The following is a 7,999-nucleotide window of genomic DNA, read 5'->3' on the forward strand; positions in this document are numbered from 1 at the left end:
GCGCTGTAATTGTGTTCTTATAAATAAAACACTAAAAGTCCATTTTACTGGTATGGTTGTTCTGCATGTATATAGGCCGACTTCTTAACAAGTTTGTTGAATGTTTGTTTACTGTAAGTCAATGGGCAAATGTAAATTTAATACAGAGGTTGAACAGATTTGTTGGTAGATACATTTCGATTCGTTACAAGGCCCAATATGCTAGTACGTTTGCATATGCAGTACTCTGCCAAATTTAAATAATTTAAATTTATTTTTTCTTAATTCTGCTTAATAATCTATTATCACATATGTCATAAACATGTTTCTGTTGTTTATAAAGCGACTTGATTTTTCAAACTCGCATCACACTTAATATTTGTCTTTTGTTTCATTGAACTACCAATTAAGAAGAATTTGGTTGAACATGTGAAATAGACCATATAGTCTAAAACGAGTATAGATCAGGAAAATAAGAACATATTAATCTATATATTGTGAGGTTAAACAATTTATTTATATTCATTTCATACATTCAAACATAAAACATACATGTATATAATCATTTGTGATCACTTCAATTTAAAATAATAAAAAAAAAAAAAAATGAAATATAATATTAAAGCGCAAACACTGTCGTTTTAGACTTGAAATGTAAAACAGAACCTTAGTAAAGAAATAAAAAAAAAAAGTGTAAGATTTTTTGCGTTATTAATAAAACGTTTGTAATAGTTGTATTCATATCTATTCGAGTATCACAATACATTAATTTAATCATTTATCTTTATAAAATTTAAGCATTTTCATTAGATTGGTGAGCACACTATATACATTTATAAATTACAAGATATGTCAAGGTAAAATTGAGAATGGAAATGGGGAATGTGTCAAAGAGACAACAACCCGACAATAGAGAAGAAAACAGCAGAAGATTACCAACAGGTCTTCAATGCAGCGAAAAATTCCCGCATCCGGAGGCGTCCTTCAGCTGGCCCCTTAACAAATATATATTCTAGTTCAGTGATAATGAACGCCATACTAAACTCCAAATTGTACACAAGAAACTAAAATTAAAAATGATACAATACTAACAAATGCTTGAGGCTCCTGACTTGGGACAGGCGCAAAAATGCGGCGGGATTAAACATGTTTATGAGATCTCAACCCTCTGCCTATACCTCTAGCCAATGCAGAAAAGTAAACGCATAACAATACGCACATTAAAATTCAGTTCAAGAGAAGTCCGAGGCTGATGTCAAAGATGTAAGCAAAGAAAATAAACAAAAAGACAATAATACATAAATAACATTAGACTACTACAAAATGTAGCAGTTAAATGACATGCCAGCTCCAGACTTCAATTAAACTTATTGAAAGATTATGTCTTCATCATATGAATATCAGGCACAATCCTTCCCGTGAGGGGTTTAGTATCGTACCATCATAACATATATGAGAAGAACATAAACCGTGTCATGCCAACAACTGGTTTTTAAATAAATGAGTTTAGTTCCGATGCAAAGACCCTATAAGTGAATCAATATTAACGCCAACATATGCAACCTTTAATGACCTGACAACAGTATCGTAACTATATCCCTTCTTAATAAATCTATTTTAAAGGTTTTGTTAGCTTCTGAGGTGAATACTGACATTTTTGTGCTTTATAAAGAATATTTTCATAAAATATCGGATGTGAAATACCTGAACGTATAAGAAGTCTGCATGTTGAGCTATATTTAAGAATGACGTCCTTATACCGATGATAAAATTTAGTAAATGTTTTGACTAGTATGTGATATCGAAAACCCTGGTGTAATAATTTTACACTAATACATTTATTTCTCTTGTTAAAATCTGATATGATATGTCAAGATCGTTTATTATGTACATCTTTACCATATTATATAACAATATGTGCAAATGGTCAAATATTCAACAGAATAAGTTAGCATGATAAGAAATATAAAACACAAATATTAAAATGAATATTGTATGTTTCTATTAAAAGCAAAAGTCGACAAACTTTACAAGGTAAAGGAAAATGACACATCATAATCATTCTAACGAAAGCTTAAACACACTATCTTGATCGAAAATGCAAGCACAATTTGGAAAACAGTACAATTTAAAATGTTTAAAATGTTTTAAACCTTAATAGTTTTAGCCGGTTTTGAAAGATATGAAACCTGTACAATGTATTGAATTGAGAAAAAAATCCGATAAGATATACGATTAAAATCTTTAAATAAAAGAAAAGGAAAACACTAGGTCAAAAATACAAAAATCAGAATGCCTTAAAATAACATCATTACCGTCAAAATCAATGGCAACAAAAAGGCAAACAGCACGCCACAAATACTACATACTATAAAAAAAACTGAGAAAATTCAAACTCTCTGAAAGTAATGAGTGATATCAAGTGCTCTGGAACGTTAAAAAATCTTGCTTTAAAAGGACTAAAATTTGTTTGTCATGACATTGTTTAAAAAGCATATTTAGGATAATGTGTCTTGGATTTGAGCTCCCAATTCAAATTCAAATTGATTTCGATGACACAATTTGTAATCGCTCAGACAGTGTACTAAGGTTTATTGACATGTTTTATAGATCATTCTGGTATTTCATATGTTAATTTAGTGCGAACTATTGTAGTGTAATAAGAATTGTGATCGTTGTGGTGTGTCATAAAATAATTTGGTGTGAATTATTGCAGTGTACTAAGGTTTGTTGACATGCTTCATAGATTGTTGTGGTGTGTCATACAGAAATTTGGTGTGAACTATTGCTGTATCACAATATGCTACATTTTCTTTGTCAGACTTCTGCTTTGAAAATTGGCCTTGAAGGTAATGTAATGATGTTCGTAGCATTTTTGCACGTTTTGCAATAGCAACTTTTAAGGCCCTATTGGTGGGTTGATTTTCCTGATCTGGCTTCAAAAATGATGTCGTTGCCATAGCATAACCATTTTTTGCTTCGAAACATTCAGGCTCTTTCTTTCGTACATCAAAATCAATATGTTGATATTGATCATCCGCCTTATCATAAATTTGGTATTCCGGATTTCCTCTATCTTGTGTCTTCAAATGATTCTGTTGGTTACCGTTTGACTTCTTTTCATATGCAATCATCGGTTGTATTGCGCCAGGCTCGATTTGAAGTCCATTTCTGTCTAGATGGGCTTTCTCCCTTCTTCGTCTAAAGAAAAAATACAAGCGATTCACTAATAACATAGCAAGCTACAATTGTTTATCCTGATTCAGTCCTACATCTAAGCCAAGGAAATTGAAAAAAAAACTTATCAGTTACACCACTTGGAAAACAAAAAATTGTCAAATAGATTTGTCACTTCAACTATAAGTTTGATTGTAGATGATTACCACATGTTTTGTTCTGTTTTATTTTTATAATAGGTGGCAATTGTTGCGGGAAGAAATTATCGAATAATAATAAATACATAATAATTATCAATATTTATTAAGTTGAATATTTAGTTAATTGCAAACATGTACATATAAGACAAATGAAAAATAGGTAACTATAACACCACAAACTTTCCTTCATCCTTTTTTTAATTTTTGATTTCCTGATAAGTTATAAAAATGTCGAAATCAGGTTTTTTCATTGTTCCTGTTCTGGAGTTTGAATATCAGAATCTGGACACATTGTGTATTATCATCTCTACTGTTAAGAAACTCAGCTTTTTGTTTTGAACATATCTTTGTTTATTTATATTATCTGTTCCTTTATCAGCATGACATGGTAAATTTACAGCTCTAGTTTATCATTTTATTACTGAGAGAAGATATGAAGGGCTTAGATGCAAAACTGGATTCCAAGTTTTTATAAATTATAAGTTTTTCGAAGTAAATACTAGTATATAATTATGAAATGCCATCAAACTCATTCAGGTTTGATAGAATATACAGATTGTAATTGAATTGGTTTTAGCTTTTTTTTTGTTCTCCCTAATGACAGATGCGAATCTTTTCCACACTTGACTGTTTATAAAGTCGTTGTTATACTTAATCCATTTGATGTGTACTGATTGATATAGTCGTGGTCTTGAATTCATAATTGTTTCATTAGTTGTTATAGGTTTTGAACAAGTTTTCAGAAACTATATTTCAGTGATTGTCATTTGTTGTTGTATATTTAATTTGGTTTTTGTTTACTAGTATTGCTTTTTTAATAAACGAAGTTGTCCGGATATTGTATGCCTTGCTATACAGTATGGGTTTTACATGTATCAATTGTTGAAGACCGTTTGGTGACATGCAGTAGCAAATCACTTAGTCTGTGGCGGAAATTTGTTTCATTGGCAATCTAACACAACTTTATATTGTTATGAGAAAGGACAATATGAAAACGAAGATTTGGTATATGACTGAATGAGACAACTCTCCTCAAGAGACAAAATGACACAGACATTAACAACTATAGGTCGCCTTACGCAAAATACAGTTGTCTCGATGGGTTTATACTTTCTGCTTCTTGAAAAACTTTAAAGACAGATTCTAAGCTTTACATGTATACTCCTGATGGATTATAAAAGCAAGATTGAAGTGTCAAGTAATGAGATACTTGTGTTATTATCCATATCATTATTGATAATTTCCTACGAATGATAGAGTCATTTTGTAAAAGATTACAAGATAAGGTGTATTAACGGGAGAACAACAGTTATTCATTTGACCTGTTATTAATCAAAGTTTGTACAATATGAAATATCTATCAGAAAACAAATCTTTTAGAATAAGTTATTTTCATGCAATTGCAATGCATATATTCGATGTATTGTATAACAGTACACTACATTTGGGCATGAACATTCTTATAACATACCTTCTTACTACAGTTATAAGTACTGCCATTATTATTAAAATGGCCAATGCAATAGCGGCTGGAACTGAAATAACAAAATCATGTTAATAGTTATAAAAGAACCATTTTAATACTAATAATCTATTCAATCACCAGTTAAAATATTATTTTAGGGAAATCTTAGGTGACATGACCCTTTGTGTGGTTCATGGGTGCTGTTGCCACCACTTAGGGTTCGTTGTCGTTTTTTGTCGAGGTTGTCGTCCGTCGTAAATATCTAAAATATGATCTTATTAACAGTCATTTTTACTGGTATTCCTTGTATCTTCCTACTTTTGATATTCCAACATTTATCAGAAGACGCCCAGCAAGAGTTATTGTCCTCAAACGAGATTTTATTTCAAGTCACTATGATTTAGAATTTTCAAGACTACATGTAACGTGTAGCAAAGTTCTGATTACCAATCCAGAGCATCTGAGTGAAACCCAGTTTTGTTTAAAATAGTTCGTGTCGCTCTTGCTTTGATATGTGTTGTTCTATATGCATTACAATTATCAGTGCTAGTGTTTATTGTGTTTTCGACTGATGACTTTGAATATCTCGTTGATAGCTTTCGCCTTTCATTTAAGGAATTGTTTAAACATAAAAGGTACCAATGTTAAGGGAAAGAAAAATCTTGAAAGAATTATTTCCCGCCAAATTTTAACAGCTTATATCGCGAAAACAAGCACACGGACTCTCCATTTTTTTCTGCTTTTTTGTTTCTTTATTCATATACTTTCAATTTATAAGTCTTTTAAAAAGCTTGTTATTTTTAAACAGAGTAACGAACATCCTTAAAAAAAATAAAATGCTAAATATGTTGTACAAATGACAGAGACGTTGTAGTCTAGTCGCAGGTCAGTTAAGATCAAGTTTGTTTGAACAAGTCATTATGAATGACAGATTTATCCTTCATAGAACTGTATTACATAATTTTAACACAGTTTCAGGGTGGAACTGAATAAACCGCTAGTCCTAGGCTTGAACTGCTAGAATGTTTTCAAAATGGAATAAGTAAGAAACTGTTTTAGTGAATTGAGAACGTACCTAATGAAAAAATTATACTATAAACTAAACCATTGTTTATAGTTTCATTCGCCACTGTTCTGTCATCGTTATCCATCTGTGCGTCTGAGGTAGTTAATTCCATATACGTACTGATTATATTATCGCTTATGCTTGTTTGCGATGAGGAAGTAGAAACAGTTTTCAAACTAGACCATACAAACGAGCGTTCACTTGAGATCAATTTTGTCGACAAACCCTTCGGGGATGATGGAATGATAGTTGTATGGTCTGAAGTCGTCGATATAATATGTGTTGACATGGTAGCCAGTGATGTTGTTATAAACTCTGTTTCGGTGCTAAGAGTTATGGAAGTGGGATCTGGTTTGTTGAATGCTGTAGTTCTGTGTTCTGCTTCATCTGTTGTGAATGTGGTGGGATCATGGTCTGTAAAAGGGAATTAAATCTGTATAGCCACCCTCACATACAATAGATGATAGCATAATATCATGATAAAATGACTATGTTATTAGACATTAATATATCGAATAAAATATGTGGTTACATGTTCTTTCAGATAAAATTGATCGACCAATCAAATATTTGAAAAAAAATATGTTTATATTTTAAAACTTTAATATCATGATTAAGTTTTATATAAATATCTTTATAGTTCAATGTGTTGCAAATTTCTACCTTAACTAGTTTTTATCACTCGAACGTTTTATATATTTATCTATTTTTTTTTTTGTCAATGTTGTTGTGACTGAGTATGAGTCGAATATGCTAAAAGTATTTTGCAATTGGACATGACGCAGTTAAGAATCAATTAATAATAAAAAAAAAACAAAAAAAAAACAATTGATATAAATATTAGCTTTTTGTACGTAAGCCGTAAGGGGACACAAAAAAATAGAAAATATTTTTTTATAATTCGAGATCACGATAAAACATTACCGTTTACCGAGATCTCGATGAAAAATATATCGTTATCTCGATAAAACGAAATTGTTATATCAAGATCTCGGATTATTATATCGTGATCTCGAATTTAAAAAAAAATATTTTCTAATTTTTTTTTGTCCCCTTTCGGCTTCGGTACTTTTTGTACCATATTTTGCCTTTTATAGTCTATTTTAAAAGATAATTTCAAGTTAAAAAAAGAATCCTAATCTGTTTTATCATAAAACCCTGTCGACTCATCAAGTCTCGACTTATAGAGATTATGCCATTCATCAGTTAATGTTTGGTTCATTGATTTGCCTCTTGACTTTGAAAATTGTGTTAAGCAAGAGATGACCCTAAATTATAAGCTATAAATACATCAATAACCTTCTGGAGCACCGAACATCACCCCTGTGACTTGGTCGAGCTCGCGATGCTCAGTATTTAGTTGTTAATGTTGTGTTATGTGAAGTGTTTTTGATATTTTAGTCGGTTTTTTTTTCAGAATGTTTTTGGCATATAAGTTTGAATATCTCGTTAGCCTTTCCTTTACAAATGCCTTTTAGTTCAATGTTCTTATTGTTAATATTCGCGTTTTTCTTAACTCTAAAGAACTAGTACAGTTCGAAAATCTGTCGATACAAATGTTTTGGCATAGCACAAGGTCATGTTTTTCTCTGGATGTCGTTATACCAAATTAATTGGATGTTGTATGTGTACTGATTGATATATTAGTCATAGAAACATGGTTTCTTTTATTAGTTGATATTGGCGATGAACTAGCTATCAGCAACTGACAGTAACCTCAGATATGTACTTTTAATCTTTTGTTGTCAGGGATGTGCCCTGCTTTGTCCGGTCTGAGATTTTGTAAGACATGTTTAATGGTTTGAATTGATATAATGAGTTCAGCCATTTTCAACTGATTTTAATAGTTTTTTTCTTATTATGTGCTGTTACACAACTGCCACAGGTTAGGGGAGGACTAATCGCTTAACAACATGTTTAACCCACGATAGGAGCCTGTATTTTAATGGTTGTTGTTTGTTGATGTTTGTCCTATTTGTTTTTCGTTTATTGTTTTGTGCCGTAAATTTTCTCAATTTTATAATTCCGTATTTTTCATGTTTGAGCCTGCAAGCTAAGACTATACGGTTGGAAGTTTTAACATTGTTGAAGGCCGTACTATTGTCTATTGTT

At 31.2% G+C, this 7,999-nt stretch overlaps 1 long non-coding RNA gene across 1 annotated transcript; it reads right to left on the minus strand.

Annotated features, from left to right (window-relative positions):
* Positions 1-474: 474 nt before the first annotated feature.
* LOC143045010 (uncharacterized) lies at positions 475-6,295 on the minus strand. The gene is made up of 3 exons (XR_012968842.1): positions 5,897-6,295; positions 4,828-4,891; positions 475-3,180 (listed from the first exon to the last, which is right to left on the minus strand). It is a non-coding gene; the product is annotated as an uncharacterized LOC143045010 (long non-coding RNA).
* Positions 6,296-7,999: the final 1,704 nt, after the last annotated feature.

Source organism: Mytilus galloprovincialis, chromosome 9, assembly GCF_965363235.1.
Source record: "Mytilus galloprovincialis chromosome 9, xbMytGall1.hap1.1, whole genome shotgun sequence".
Classification (NCBI taxonomy): Eukaryota; Metazoa; Mollusca; class Bivalvia; order Mytilida; family Mytilidae; genus Mytilus; species Mytilus galloprovincialis.